At 44.3% G+C, this 16451-nt stretch overlaps 1 long non-coding RNA gene across 1 annotated transcript; it reads left to right on the forward strand.

Moving 5' to 3' along the window:
• Positions 1-31: 31 nt before the first annotated feature.
• LOC125758083 (uncharacterized) lies at positions 32-12503 on the forward strand. The gene is made up of 3 exons (XR_007415823.1): positions 32-375; positions 6495-6702; positions 11657-12503. It is a non-coding gene; the product is annotated as an uncharacterized LOC125758083 (long non-coding RNA).
• The last annotated feature ends 3948 nt before the right edge of the window (positions 12504-16451 follow it).

The following is a 16451-nucleotide window of genomic DNA, read 5'->3' on the forward strand; positions in this document are numbered from 1 at the left end:
TCGTAGGCTGTAAAAATGTAATAAAGAAAACTTGCCGAAAATTTTGCAAGTTATTGATGAACAATTGGGCGCGACCGCAACCTAAGGAGTTTTGCTCATTTGTGTGTATCATAACCCGCCAGCTACGCAGGTGCACATGAGCCTGAAGACGCTGGTTTCTGCGAAGATACAGACAGAGTGCTGTGCTGGATTGCATGAAGCACCAGTAGCAGCTGCAGTCAATGTTACTCTGGTGCCACTGCTCCCTGCAGATTTCAGGCCTCTTCGTGGCTCAACACCTGTCCCATTGGATGAATCATCCTCTGCTGATGAAGACATGCCAGCGGCTGAAGTTGACGCCACCTATTTACCATCATTCAGCGAGAGTTTCTGCAGGTATTACATGAATTAGTCTATGGTGGACTAACAACAAAATCAAAATCAAACTCATGGACATTCACAAACTACTCGGAAATACTTAAACCATCACTTGAGACGGTTATTGTGTGGCATTGTGTCCACACTTTTTATGTTTGTAATGAAGATAATTGAGCCCATTAGTTTCGTTCATGGAATCCATAGCGCTGATAAGACAGGGACCACAGAAAGAGGATGGGACATACATCCCTGATTGGATTACACACGTTATAGCTTCAATGAGCGCTATGGCTTCAATGAACGTAACAAGCCAACTAGCCCAAAACTCTGTCTTCTTAGATCCCATTAGTTTGCCTAAACATTTTACCTCAGAGTAGTTCATGACAGTCGTATCTTTTCCAGAGCATGTATGCTCCATTCTTCAGTGTATGCTCATTTTTCCTACCCGAGTGTTCCCAAAGAACACAAATGTGAGGAGGCAGTTCTGTGCCTGTGGGAAGCCGGCTGAGACACTTTCGTGCATTGCATGCAGAGCTGCAAATTTTATGATGAAGCACATGAGAGCTGGTATAAGCAGCATTAACAGAACCTTTCATTGAACTTAGCTAGAGGAAAGGAGTTTCATGACAGCAGAAACGATTGCTCTCGGTGATCATTTGCAATAATGATGCTCTTAGATGTTGCCACAATGTTTAGCAAGATAACGAGGAGCATAGGAAGCCGCGGTCCACTACAATGAGCATGGTTAGGCCCAGCAGCTAGACTAGCAGAGCAATTATTCTAAAGGCTGTGCCCGACTAGAATTGATCCTGCAGGGAGGCTTCACAGCAAAAAATTATGACCTATTTCACAAGAAGCATAGAGAGGTTCATGATGAGCACTTTCCTTTATTAAAAACACATATTGCACAGGTTTTCAGATGTGGACCAAATAACAAGGGACACACTGACCCATTAGTGCAACTGCATTCTGCGCAGCATCCCCAGTGGGCTGCCAGCTACCAAAGAACTTGCATAGTGGACACAAACAAACAGTAAAATGATTTCATGTGCCACTATTAAAGGGACACTAAAGAGAAACAATGAATTGGTTTAGACTGATAAAGTGTGCTCGGAGAACTCTTGTATATTTTTTTTTCACCACCATAGGTTTATTATTAGAGGAGAAAACCAAGTTCAAAGTTTCATTTCTAAATTTCGCGCCGAACTTTGCAATTCGTGACGTAAAAGATTTCAAAGAGCATTTAACGTATTTTGGCGCCACTGGCTTAAATATGTTCTCTCGTGTTTACGGAGCAGAAAATTGACAAAAAAAATGACGAAGAGTTCCTTTGAGGTGCAAATTGGTACATATGCGTGTTGTACCCGTCGTAGTAATGTTAGCTCGGCTATGATAGGATATACGTAGCGTTAGCAAAGATTAAGCTGATTATTCTTAGCTTTCCAGATTGTCTAGGATTATTAGCCTTCTTCTGTTCATTCTTCGTACGGTGAACCGCTAATTGCAGGCAACTACTTGAGGGTCCGATGAGTTAAGCTTCTCGGCTCTTCTGCGCCGTTGAGCAGCATTTTCGCTCTCCTTTTCTATGGCGTTACCCACCTCCAAACGCCAGTCAGAGGCGCTATCAAGCGGCTCCAGCGCAGTGTCAGGCGGAGACTGCAAGCGAAGGCGAATAGCTGTGCGCGCGCCGGCGCCAGTGTGTCTGCCGTGGCTACGACGTCACTCCTCTGGAATGCGCAGACCAGCAGCGGTGAGTCGCGCGCTGCGGTGGCGGAGTCTGCGCGCGCCGGCGCCAGTGTGTCTGCCGCGGCTATGACGCTACTCCTCCCGAATGCGCAGACCAGCAGACGGCGAGCCGCGCGCGGCGATGGCGGAGAACACGTGAGATGCCGGCTCTGGTGAACGAGCTGTGTGACGTCACTGATCCTCGCGCATGCGCAGCACGGCTCATGAGGATCCAAGCGAAATCGGCTCCGGCTAAGCAAGTGTAGCTAACGCTACAAAAGTTCTCTTGAAGCATACTCTAGTCGGGTTTTCGCATGCAGCAGTTTTTTCAGCCCTATTGCTCAAAGGAAACAAGACAGGCATTGAAGGCAGACTGAGTCCACGCAGAAAGTGCCCTGGAGACGGCACCCACTTTCTCCGCCTTCTTGCGCCGGGCGTTGGACGTCCGACAATGATGTTTCCCTTCACCGGCATCTTCAGAGGAGAAACTTCTGCTATGTAAATGACTAAGTTTAGCCCCTCAGTAGCATTTTGCTCAGGAACAAAGCTTTGAAGTGATACAAAGGTGAGAAAGAAAGAGAAAGGAAGATAGAAAGAGAAAGAAATAAAAGAGAAAAAGAGAGAAAGAAAGAAGTAGAAACGAACGGATACAGAAAAGACTGAAAAAACAGAGAGCTGAGAGAAAAAGAAACAAATAGATGAAGAAAGAAAGGAATAGACATAAACGAAGACAAAAAAGACATAAAAGAACAGAAAGATAAGAGAAAAACAAAGAAACAGAGGAAGAATAAAAGAGAAAAATAAAGAGGAACAAGGCAGGCCGCCCAGCTCCGCACTTCCTTCAGGCTTGGCAACCCTGGTGCGAAGCTGCTTTAATTTTTTTTATAAAGGAGGCGTGGTTCACACGCACTACGGGAGATTGATCAAGACGAAGGCGATAATAGCGTACGCCAGGCCCGTAGCCACGGGGTAGAGGGGGTCGAATAGCCCCTCCCCTCTCCCCCCGAAGTTTCGGTGGTAGGAGGGGTGTTTTACCGAAGGTAAATAAAAAAATAGGTGTTAAAAAAAGAGTCAAGGCCTTCAGCAAGTGCCCCCCCCCCCCAATAAAATCACTGGCTACGGAACTGGCGTACACGCATGCGTAGGAGCGATGTTAGAAATCGTCAAGATTACGTACAAAAATGCGAGAGAAGTGAGCGCCCGATGAGGAGGAGGAGGCTTTGAAGTGAGGGGGAAGGGCGCGCGCCAGGAAGAGCATTAAGTTGCCCAGTCGCGCTCCAGCAAGGGCTGCAGAAGAAAGCGCCGTATTCTTCTGCTTCAAAAAAATAAGGAACAGAAAAATAAAAAGAAAGCAGAAGACAAACTTTTGTCAGACCATTTCAAGGACAACGGAAACAAGCGAGAGTAAAGTAGGGTACAGAAAAAATTATGGCAGTTGTGCACTAGTCGTACCAAGCCTGAAGAAAGAGCGGTGCTGGGCCGCCTGTTCTATTTATTTTTCTCTTACATTCTTCTTCTCTTTCTTTCTCTTTCTGTTTCTTCCATCTCTTTTTTGTATCTGTTCCTTTCTTTCTCACTCTATTTATTGCTCTTTCTTCCCTTTCTTTGTCTCTCTTTCTCTATTTATCGCTTCCTCTCTCTTTCTATCTCTCTCTCTCTCCCTGTTTCTTTCTCTCCATTTCTTTGTTTCTCTATCTTTTTATCTTTTTTATATATTTATTCCCCCATTTCTCTCTATTTTTCTCTTCCTCTTTCTTTCTAACGCTTTTTTTCTCTTCTCTCTCTTTCTCTTTATTTTCCATCTCTTTCTTTCTATTCCTTTCTTTCTCTCTCTCTTTTTCATGTGTTCGTTTTGGTTTGACACTCGCACCTGCTGTAGATGGTGGTGGCCTGCCCAAATCCTGTGGCGTATACCCACCTGATGAGTTTTGCACGACGGAGCAGAAGTTACCGTTAGCTTAAACAGCTTCTCTGCAAAGAGAACGAAGAGAGCGCACGCCGGTTCATCACGATGATAGTTTTTTTACGACGGAGCACGAGTTACTGACAGCTTAAAAAGCTTTTCTGTTAAAAAAGGCTAAAGCATACGATGAAGAGGAATGGCTACTAATTCTTATAGCAAGCAGTGCCAAATGTCGCGAGGACATCATGTTATGATAAAGAGTTTACTATTTAGAAGACTCATGGCATATAGCCAAATCCTGCAACACTTTTTATAATTATCCCAACCCCACGAAGATTATGTTTGGTAAATTCAAGTTTTGGTCGGGCTAAATTTCTAATAATGTTGTATAAGTCGGAGCGTGTGCTATTTCTAGAAGAACGCCCACCGAGAGAGGGATCAATTATGGAATATTTCACCTCAAGACCTCTATCTCCGCTCCATAGACCCTGACTTAAAAACAAGACTTCCGGATCACCTTCCCCGTCACCTTGAGACGCCGTTAACATCTCCTTTGCCTCAACGCAGCATTCACCAATAGCTACATGTGCTGTCTTGGTTTGACCACTGACCCATACTGTGATAACTGCTGTTCTAGAATCAATAGAACATATTTTATTAGATTGGCAGGCATACAGAGGAGAAAGAACTTGTCTCCGATGTAGAATATGCTCAACCTCCCAAGCACCGCTAGATCTCGGGAAAATACTTGGACCTACGTCTTCTCCTTCTCAGCAACGTCAGATTTCAAAGTCTCTGTTCAGATTCCTCGAGGACATTAACCGAATTGATAAACTGTAACTTAACTTACAACATCATCAGGTTGTGACATGTACATACCACGATCGTATTATTATCTTTTTTTTTTCTTCTCCCTTTCCTGCCCTCCTCCTCCTGGGGCCTTTCCGTCCTCAATCCCCTCCCCTATACAGAGTAGCATGCAGGCACCTTTAGGTACGCCGGCAGAATTCTATGTTTTTCATTAAATAGCTTTCTCTCTCTTTTTCTTAAGTATTACGTTATATAACATCATCTGAGGTTGAACTTCAAAACGTCCGAGAATTCCCGCTGTTCACAGCGCAATCTTCACTACCGGGCCTCGTGCTCCGGGTGCGAGAATCTCGTAGACGACGAAGACGACTGGGCCGCTGCACGGTGCAAGTAGCCACAGATGCTTCTGTGAATAATCAAAATACAGGCGTAGGAATTGCTTCCGATTTGCTTGGCTGGTCATTCTCAGTGAGGCTGCCAGATTTTACGCCTGTTTTTGAGGCTGAGCTCTTGGCTATTATTTTGGCGCTTCGAAAACTGCCTTCAACCGAATATAATGCAATCATAATAACAGATTCTCTTTCGGTATGTACAGCACTTACAGCTTCAAATCACTCACGAGCCCTCAAGACTTTGCGCACATTAGTTCCGCCACAGCTGAAACTTGTGAAATTATTGTGGGTACCAGGTCACTGCGGGATACAATTAAATGAATTGACTGATTCTTTAGCCCGGGCTTCCCTCGATGGACCAATAATTTCAGTACTCCCAGAAGTAGAATACATAGCAGCGATCAGATATAGAAAATTAGCAATTTGTACAGATATGATGGAAACGATAACTACATGGACAGAATATCAACACCTTAAATTTCCATGGAAACCTAAGTGGAGTCAATCTAGAAAGTATGAAGTTATTATTTCCAAATTTAGATGCCGTGTCCCCCCATTAAACTTATATTTACACAGAGCTGGTTTGGCGATATCACCCCTTTGCCCATTTTGCGACGAAACAGAATCTATTGAACATTATTTTATATCATACCGCAACTATTCAATAATTAGGAAAAGACTTCTGGTTATTCCATTTTCAACGATTGGTTTAAATTTAACTGCAGAAAATGTTCTAAAATTCGGTGCCTCTGTTTTGGGACATTGTCATAGAGAAATTTTTGATGCTGTGTGCAATTTCATCTTAGCAACTAAACGTATTCCGACATAAGGTCTAAGAAATACTGGAAAAATACTCGCGACATAATTATAAAATGTGAGTAAAAGTAAGTCATAGAGCCAAATTTGGTCTGGTCAGGTAAGCTCAGCTGTCTGGTCGGCTCAAAATTGTAATTAATATAATTTTCCTTCATAGGCTATATTACCTTTTGTAATTAGATTGTTTGTATCTTCGCGTTTTTTTTTTCTACTTTAGTAATAGGGAGGTAAAAAAAAATTACCGTAATTATCATCCGTGGCCACAATAATTTTTCTTGGCCAATCCCCCAGAGTGGCTATGTGCCAAAATTCGTAGGCTTCAAACAAACAAACAAACAAATTGCCGAGGTGACGCGGCTTGGAGTGCGTTCCTCGTTCGCGCTGGTGTTCGGTGCTTTGCTGTCGTGTCCTTGTGCTGGTTTGATTGGCTGAGTACCGGATAGTTTGTATTAATTGACTAATATTGTTAGTTTTTTTTTCATGTCATGCAGGTTTCGAGTTATTTGCCGGGTTCTCTCTGCTTGAGGTCGCAATGATGGCCAGGAATTCTCCTGGTCAGGATCGTTCCCGAAGGCGATTCAGGAACAGCTCCATGCAGTGACTCCAGGCTACCAAAGTATTACCGACGTGCGGCAGTTTGGTCGTGGTCGAATTGTGTGCCGATCGCCAGACCAGGAATGTGTCAAAGACCTTCTAAAAGTGCGTATATACCACCGCATCTGGCCTGTAGTAAAGGCATCGTAAGAGGTGTAGACGCACAACTGAGCCCTGCTGAGACACTTGAAAAGCTTTCTGTAGCAGGAGTAGTGGCTGTATATCGATGTAATAGAGTTGTAGACAACAAGCGAGTCCCCACGGAGTCAGTGATTGCGACTTTTGCTGGTACTTCATGTCCTTCTGAAATTAAAGCATGGCCCTTAATCATCAGAGTGGATCAGCTTGCGTCTCGTCCATTACAGTGCAGGAACTGTTGGAGATTTGGGCATAGCGCCGGCGGATGTAAATCAGACGGCCGATGTTGTAGATGTGGCGACGCCCACTCAAATCGAGAATGTACGGCCCAAGAAGACATGTGCTGCTTGTGTGGTGGACAATACGCTGCTGACAATGCAGATTGCCCAATTAGACAGCATGAAATGCAGGTCCTAGAAATTATAGACAAACGACGGTGCTCTAGGAGAGAAGCCATTGCTACTGTAAAGGAGAGGTTGCATGGTTATGCTGGCGTTACAGCCCGCCAAATGTACACTGACACGTCTCTTGCACAGGCGGTTGAGATAGGTGTAGACAAAGCTATGGCTAAGCTAATGGATCAAATAGCAATTAGTATTACCGAGTGCATTGCTCAAGCTGTCAGTAATCAAATTGCTAAGCTTCTAACGCCAGCACCAACAGGCACTCCGGAGTCCCCTCAAATGCTAAATGCAAGTGAAGATAATATACTATGTAACGATAAGGAGAATGCTGCCGAGACCATCTGTGGCTCCCCAGCGTGTCATTAGGATGTGTACTCGGGAACATTTGCTTGACCTACATGTGGTCACAGATGTCGATCTTGAGGCCCGGGCTCAAAAACGCAGCCGGTCCCCGTTGAACAGTGCTGCTCCCCCTTCTCCTCAGACTAAATCAAAAAAAGCTTCCGCCCAGTAAAGTTCTGAAGGAGAGTATTTTGGAGAAAGTTATCTCCACAACAATTCTACAGCCAAAATAGGATCCCTGAAAGTTTTACAGTGGAGTTGTCGCTCGATATTTGCTGCTATTACTGATTTGCATTGTCTTACTTCTCAGTTAAATCCTCACTTAATTCTAATACAAGAATCTTGGCTTTCTCCAGAGAACAATTTTTATTTTAAGAATTATCGTTCGTTTAGATTAGACCGCCCTTCTCGAGGTGGTGGCATAATTGCACTGATATCAAACAGGATTTGTCACAAAGCAAAGTTGACATTAAAACTGCTCGATCCAGAATATGAAATATTAGTTATAAGCATAAAACTTCCGTCTGGTCAGAATTGTTCAATAGCCAATGCTTACTTCCCTTCAGGCGTGCACGACACCCGGCCATTGGACACGATAATTGGCATGTGTGGAAGAAACTTTTTATTAGCAGGAGACTTCAACTCCCATCATGTTACTTGGGGGTTAAAAACTGATGCGTGCGGCAGCCTCTTGTGGGATTGGTCACAGGATAATCACTTCACATGCTTAAATTCAGGAAGCCCTACGTACGTGAAAGATCGCATCGCGTCATCATTGGATCTGACTTTCGCTAGCTCCAGCCTGAATATTTCGGCTTGGTCAGTGGTTGACTGTGCTACAAATAGCGACCACCTGCCGATAACATTTGAAATAATAAGTCCGGTTGTCCCATCAGTTTCTAACGCGCATAAGTTCATTAATTACAAAAAATTTAAACAATCACTGCTTTCTTCACTCGCTTCAATATTCCATGTGAGCACGAAGTCGAAAGCGTTGAGCATCAGCTCGGTCTTTCAGAATTATCGCGAGAAAGCTGAATTCTAGGTCTCGTCAGTTGCGCACAATCCTAACTCTCCTTGGTGGACTGACGATTGTTCTGGGGACTACAGACGTAGAAAAGCATCCTGGAAAAAGTTGCTGTGCAATCAATGTCCTCAAAATTGGAAGGACTACCAGTTCTACGCTGGTGTTTTTAAAAGAACTGTTTGGAATGCAAAAGAAACTTACGATATTCGGATGTTCGATTACCTTTCTAAATCTAACAATAAAGGCGCATTATATAGATTTCTGCGTAAAAAGAAAATGATTCCGCAGCCTATCAATACAGATTCTATCAGTTTGTCTCCGCAAGAAATAAAAGAATCATTGGAAACAATTGGTAGAGGGCTAGAAGATCGTTTTTCCTCTCAACTATCACTACCTCCTTTGCAAGCATTATTTGATGAAGATTTCTCAGAAATTTCCGGTTCGGAATTATCACGGATGTTAGGTAGCTTACCATCAGCTGCTCCTGGCCCGGATGGAGTCACGTCTTCAATGCTGAAAATGCTAAATAAGGAATCCCAAGTGTTTTTATTGGATGTAATCAATCACTCACTAAGAATGGCATGGCTACCATCAGATTGGAAATTAGCTAAGGTAATACCATTACTTAAGATTTCGGGTAAGGGGTATGTATTGGACAACATTCGGTCCATTGCGCTTACTTCAAATTTTGTAAAATTAATCGAGAGACTGTTAAACACCCGCATAATAAATTCCATTAATGAGATACAAATATTAAATCCAGCACAATTTGGTTTCAGATCAGGATGCTCTATATGGCAGGCCCATATGGATCTCGACAGTCGTATACTATTAGCTAGACGTGAAAGAAAATATGCAGTGTTAGTCACTCTTGACATCGCAAAAGCATACGACAGCGTTGAACACATCGTTTTAATCAATCGGCTTCGCAACCTTAACTTTCCAAGATATATTCAGGCGTGGATTGCGGAATTCTTAAGAAATAAAACATTCTATTGCTTCCAAAACGGCATCTCGTCTTCTATGTACGCTCAAACTAGAGGTGTCCCGCAAGGCGTAGTCCTTTCCCCAGTATTATTTAATATCCTAATGAGTTCTATCCCTCTACATGACGATGTCCACACTTATGTATATGCTGATGACATCGCATTTTTTTCATCAGCAGGTGATATTCACGAACTGTTCCAAATATTACAGTCATACTTGTCAGCACTAGAAAGCTGGCTTGATAGTATACATCTACATTTGAATGTCAGTAAATGCGCCGTGCTAACATTTCCATTAAAAGACCCTATCCACATGTCACTTTCCTATCATCTCAAGCCTGTTCCACAAGTAGAGAAAGTAAAATATCTCGGTGTCATATATGACCGATCTATGACGTGGAAGGCTCATATTGAAAACATCGCAACAAAGGGTGTTCGAGCAGTCGGATTATTAAGAAAGATCAGTCATTGCCGTTTAGGTATGAGGAGACATACACTTATATCAATCTACTGCATGTATGTTCGTCCAGTGCTTGAATTCGGGTGCATATTATACGCTGGGGCTGCTGCTTACAAGCTTCATCCTCTTGTAGTTCTCGTGAGACAAGCTTTGAGATTTTGCCTAGGTCTTCCTAAATTTGTTGCAATAAAGGTCCTGTATATGGAAGCTAGACTCCCCTCACTTGCTACCCGATTTAAATTGTTAGCAGTACAGGAATTTCTAAGGCTGTATGAATCCCCCGTTAGACGTTCCGAAACAGTTTTTATTGCACGTCCCGACTTGTATTTTGGATTATATTGGCCGCGATTTCATAAGCCCCAAATTTTAGTTATAGAAAGCCTTCTTGAAAAAATAAACGTTCAAATTAATGATCTGTGTATAATCAGTAATAGTAACAACTCTATTAAAATACAGTTTGATGACATTTTTCCAAAAATGCAAAACTAATGTCATACCGATTATTAAACGATATATTAAGTGATTACCTGGAACATATGCCAATTAAGACAGTGATAGCGACGGATGCTTCCCAAAATGAAGAAAAATGTGGAATTGGGATTTCCTCTCTTACTCTAGACTGGTCGTTTTCACTTCGCCTTCCAGATTTTGTGCCCATCTTTGTAGCAGAATTTTTAGCCATCAGTCTAGCCTTACGTAAATAAGAAGCATCAATAAGCTCCGCAATAATTTTCACGGACTCACTATCAGTATGTTCCTCCCTCACTGCAAACGAGGACTCGTATGTTTTGGATGCGTTCAAATCATTAGTTCCACTGCACATAAAGTTCATCAAATTAGTGTGGGTTCCTGGGCATAAGGGCCTATTTATGAATGAAATGGCAGACGCGCTAGCCAGGTCATCATTGAATGGCCCGGTAATTCGGGTATTGCCCGCATCCAAATTCATTACAGGTGCTAGATTTAGGAGGAAAATGATGTTACAGGAATTTTCCGCAGCGTCATTAACGACCATATTAGAATTGCAGCATTTAAATCATCAGTGGAATAGTAAAGTATGTCAATCACGAGCAATAGAAGTCGCAATCACAAGACTACGTTGTCAGACTCCCTACCTAAATTTTTAACTACACAGAGCTGGTCTGGCAGCATCGCCTAATTGTCCTTTTTGCGGAATACGTGAGACAACGAAGCACTTTCTCATTTCCTGCAAGACGTACACTACCTTGCGCAAAAATACCTTAGGTGTCGTTTTCCGTCTGCTTAGATTAGAATTAAATGAACAAAATGTACTGTCTTTCGGGGCTCTTTCTCTGGGCCACAGTGACGGGAAGATTGCTGATGCGTTGCAGGAGTTTCTTGAAGGTTCAAAAAGATTTAGATTGTAAAATTTAGCTTTCCAAATTATTATTTCTATTCTTCCCCCAAATTATCGGTTTTATTGATTCAATTCTATTCTATATTATTATTACTAGTATAATTTTAACTCTAATTCATTTATTCTTCTTTCGTATTAATTAAACAAAGTTTCAACTTCAATTTCAATTTTTCCTTTAAAAACTAACCGGTTCTTGGCCAATCCCCCAGTGTGGGTATGAGCCACAGCTTCCAGGGTCTACTCTACTCTACTCGATTGCCTTATGTAAAGAATCGCAGTCGCTTCCAAGGTCATTGACCTACCCCTGCTTGACACCGGACACAGCTCAATGCTGCGCAGTCAACACGCCCGACGCTCTACGCGACTACGTGTGAGGAGCGCAATGAGTGCACGCCGGTATCTTCGCGTCTTCCGGGGCGGACCACTGGTGCAAGCAGCCGTTCTCCTTCGCAACCCTGGACACAGCCACTGGGGAGCAGATCGCCCTTCAACGAGACGCCTACAGGAGCCACAGCTGGTTGCACGTGTGTATCTTGCGGTTCGGCTTCGTGCTGACGGTGGGAGTCCCGACATGACGGCCATCGCCTGCGGCTTCGTTCAAGCGACCACAGCGACACCATCGAACAACGAGCTGGGTGGTCTCACGTGTGAACGCGGTGAGAGGATTGTGGCGGCGAAGATCGGCGAGTAATGCTCTCCATCACACCTTCGGGGTCCTCGCTGAAGCTGGCGAAGAGTTGTTTCGATGGCGTGGGGGGCCATTCTGCGGTGCTGCTTACGCCTGTTGGGGAAAGAGTGAAATGTGGGCTCGTCCTCTCCGCCGCCCCCCAAGTCGCACTGGATTGGGGTGTTGGTGCTGCCGACAGGCAGCATCAACACTATGAGATTTTTTTTTTACTTTTCGCGCGTGCATGAGCATTTTATGATGGAATTTTTGTTTCATCCGACAAGTCTAAAATCACGTTTCATGGAACTAATAAAAAGGGTTATTTCATGCGAAGCTGGTGTTGTGATCTTAAAAAAAGAGCTTCCCTGTAAGTTTACACAGCTCACATTTATGCATGATGAAATGCGTATCGATTACACGGCAGTTCGCCGTGTTAACGAAATAACCTAATTTTGGGGTTCCCCATTGTATGTTCACGCCACTGGTTATACGCGAACTGTTCCAACGCACAGAGGCACGCAAAAGTCCCTCATGATAAACGCTGTCCGTACACAAATCCCATTTTATGACATCTTCCCGAGCGCTTCAACACCAAGGAAAGAAAAGTTCCTTGCTTTTCTCCCGCGGATCTGTGCCGCAAGGCTGTGCATTGACCATACAGACGGGACGGGCCGCTTCAGGCTAGTGTCAGCCGTCAGCGCCACGAGCAGCAAGCACTTGGAAATGAGAAAGTGAGATAGGAAAGAGTGTGCTTGAACAATAGGGGCTCTTTTGACAGGCATAGTTTTAAGAGCGGAGTTCTTAATGCTTTTCGTCGCGCCGGGTAGTGCGAACCGAAACTATCGTCGTCATGAATTCGCACGCGCTCTCTTTGTTCTCTTCTTTCTCTCAGTGCTCTTCTTCATCTTCTGTTTCGCTCCAAAAACACGTGCGCCGATTTCTTCGGCGTGGCGTGTAATAACCCTGATGGGTGTGAGGAGAGAACGAGTTCAGAGAGAGAGAAAGAAAGAAAGAAATGGAGATAGAGAGAAAGCAACTGAGAGTCAGAAAGAAAAAAAGATGTAGAGAAAGAGAAGATCTTGGCGAAAAAAAAAATTCCTCTTAAGCCGGCGGGATTCAAACCCACGTAGCTACGGTCCGAAGGCGAGCGTCTTAACCACTCGGCTATCCAGGCACGCTGAGAGAACATAGCATACCTTTGTGTAGTATCGTTCAGCAGTGGGGTAGAAAAGGAAAGTCAGGGCGAGGAGGAGGGAGTTAAGCATAGCATGTAAAGAATAGGAAAGAGAGATATAGAAAGAATAGAGATAAATATAGAGAATCAAAGAAAGAGAATGAAAGAAAGAGACATAAAAAGATACAAAGAACAAGTAAATAAGCGAGAAATAGAAAGAGAGAGTGATACAGAGACGGGAAAGAAAGATAGAAAGACAACAATACAGAAAGAGAGAAAGATACAAAGAAATAGAGAAATGGAAATACACGGATACAGAAAAGACATCAAAGAACAGAGAGATGAGAGAAAAACAAGGAAACAGATGAAGATAGAAAGAGATAAATGAAGAGCAACAAGGAAGGCCGCACACTCCGCACTTCTTTCAGGATTGACAGCCCTTGTGGGAAGCTGCCTTAATTTTTTTAGTTTTTTTTATAAAAGAGGCGTTGTTCACACGTACTACCGGAGATTGACCAAGACGAAGGCGATTATAGTCTACGCCGGTAGCCAGGAGGAAGGGACCCTAGCCCCCCCCCCCCCCTAAAGTTTTGACGGATGTGTAATATAATAAAAATAATATCTGGGGTTTAACGTCCCAAAACCACGATATGATTATGAGAGACGCCGTAGTGGAGGGCTCCGGAAATTTCGTCCACCTGGGGTTCTTTAACGTGCACCTAAATCTAAGTACACGGGCCTCAAACATTTTCGCCCCCATCGAAAATGCAGCCGCCGCGGCCGGGATTCGATCCCGCGACCTTCGGGTCAGCAGTCGAGCGCCATAACCACTAGACCACCGTGGCGGGGCGGTTTTGACGGATGTGAGTGGGGTGTCTTACCGAACATAAATAATGACAATAGGTGTTTTCTCGAAGAGTCAAGGCCTTCAGCAAGTGCCCCCTCAAAAAGGAAAAAAAAAAAACACTGGCTACGGACCTGGCGTTCACGCACGTGTAGTGGCGACGTCAGAAATCGTCAAGATTACGTAGAAATTGGAATTGGTACCTCGTGTACATAGGGTATACCCGCCGCACCTGCACGAGGCCTTTGATCCTCTTTGTATGGTTGTACCCTATGTTCACGAGGTAGCGCACAGACTGAAAAAGGTTGCTGGTAAGATTGGTGTACGCGTTGCATTTACTGCAAAAAACAAACTTGCAGCGCTGTGCCGAAAAGTGAACAAAGGTGGCAGGAAAGATATGTGTGAGAAGAAGCACAGAAAGCACTTTGTCGAATGTAGGAAGGCTGTAGTATACAGGATTCCATTTCCGTGCGGAAGTTGCTACATCGGCCAAACCGGCCGATGTTTGAATGACCGGATACGAGAGCACGCCTACCCGCTTAACGGATCAGTTCCCAGTCATTTAGCCCAGCACTGCAAAGCGTGTTGCTGTCAGCCAATTCTTGAGCGGTGCACCGTTTTGGAAGCGTACAATCAACAAAGAACACGTGAGATTAGTGAAGCGCACCATATCCATGCACACGGAAAAGCGTGCGTCAGTGTTCTTTCCATTTATCTGCATAAGTGTGAACTTAATTACTTGCCCAAAACATGACAGCCTGTTTTGCCGACGCTTCTATTATGATGACTTCTCACCCCTCTTTGCGCATTGCGCAGTTACTGCATTTTTGCTGTTATTCTGCGCAGTGCTTCCGTATATATTGCATATCCAAGCAATAAACCAGTGGTTGTTAGTTCAGCGCTTGTGTCTGTCGTTCTTCTTCTCCGTCCCGTGTTTAGCGCTGTTTCCTCTCGCCTATCCAATATCGCGTGGCAGATGAGTAAAATAACAACCAGTCATCACACAATGCTAATTGCGCAACGAGTGATTGGTTTAATGCTTCCCAACCACTGCAAAGTGCTCAGCCATAATTCGTCATCGTCATCAGCCTCATGCAGCATCAACAAAGTGCACAACATACCTTGCAGATGTGTAGCGGGTACCTTCCTTATCCGCAGAAAGACGAAGAATGGCGTAGTGGGTGTTGTCCAACTTCACACAAAAGCCAAAACTTGAAACACAGTTGGCCTTGCCCCAACATGAAGCTGCGCTCAGAATTCGCATTAGGCGGTATCATAATCGTCGGTGAACTTTTTTCTTAGGTTCTTCCAGAGTAAGTGCGTTTAACGGCTTTTTAGAATGTCAGCTTTTTATCTTCAGCAAATAAGTATCGGTGAATATCGGTACGGGACAAACCGCACACAAACCTGTCTCGAAGAGATTAGTCCAAGAAGGTGCCCAATTCGCAGGTTTGAGAGTTTGCTGAGCTAGGCTACATACTGTGTGATGCATGCACGTTTCAGCTGACATCTCCTGTGAAATTTTGCTAGCTCTCCGATCACAATTGACACTCTCGGGCTCAAGTGATTGCGAACCAATTGTGTTAGTTGCTGGAACGTCTTTTCTTACGCTGCAACTTGAGTGCAGCCTTATTACAGCATGTTTTTCTGACGGTTTCTCTGGTGCAGTCATAGATTCAAGAGACTATAATAATAATAATTGTTGGGGTTTAACGTAAAAAACCACGATATGATTATGAGAGACGCCGTAGTGGAGGGCTCCGGGATTCGATCCCGCGAGCTGCGGGTCAGCAGTCGGGCACCATAACCACTGAGCACAAGATGGTGGAACTTCAAGAGGCTGTACTTCGACCCAAGATGCGAAGCAAGGCGTGCACCTTGGGACCTTCCGGAACTTTGTACACCGCAAAAAAGAACCGAGACGTTCTTCGTAAGAGAGGCAGTCACTCAGTTTCTTCAAAGGCTTGAAGTTGGCCAATCTGACTGGACGCTGCCATCTCGGAAGTCTTGTCGCCTTTTGTCGTAGGGTGTGGTCACGTTAAGCCTAGCTCAGAAGGTTATCGGCGCTTGGTTGCCACGCTTTAGCGCTTATTTCTTTCGTCTTGCCTTGTTTTCACCATTACCGTCACCATTTGCGATGTTCAGAGGTTAAAGCGCAACGTTTTTTCGCGCAACACGCGCTAATACGACTGCGTAGCATTTACTGAGTAGAACTCGACGCCGTCCAGTTGGGTTGCTGTCGGTAGGAAAAACGAGTCTGCCGCGCATGCGCAGGAGCTCGCTTGCCGCAAGCGCTCCTGCTGACGTCACTCGGCACGTCTCATGTAACGCCGGCAGCAGACTCCAGCGTCTCGTATCAATCTGATAAAACCTCTGACGACGCTGTAATTGGCCGGCTGCTGCACAAAAATGGCTGCCACCTAGTCAAGAAACT

The sequence above is a fragment of the Rhipicephalus sanguineus genome, chromosome 1, assembly GCF_013339695.2.
Source record: "Rhipicephalus sanguineus isolate Rsan-2018 chromosome 1, BIME_Rsan_1.4, whole genome shotgun sequence".
Taxonomy (NCBI): Eukaryota; Metazoa; Arthropoda; class Arachnida; order Ixodida; family Ixodidae; genus Rhipicephalus; species Rhipicephalus sanguineus.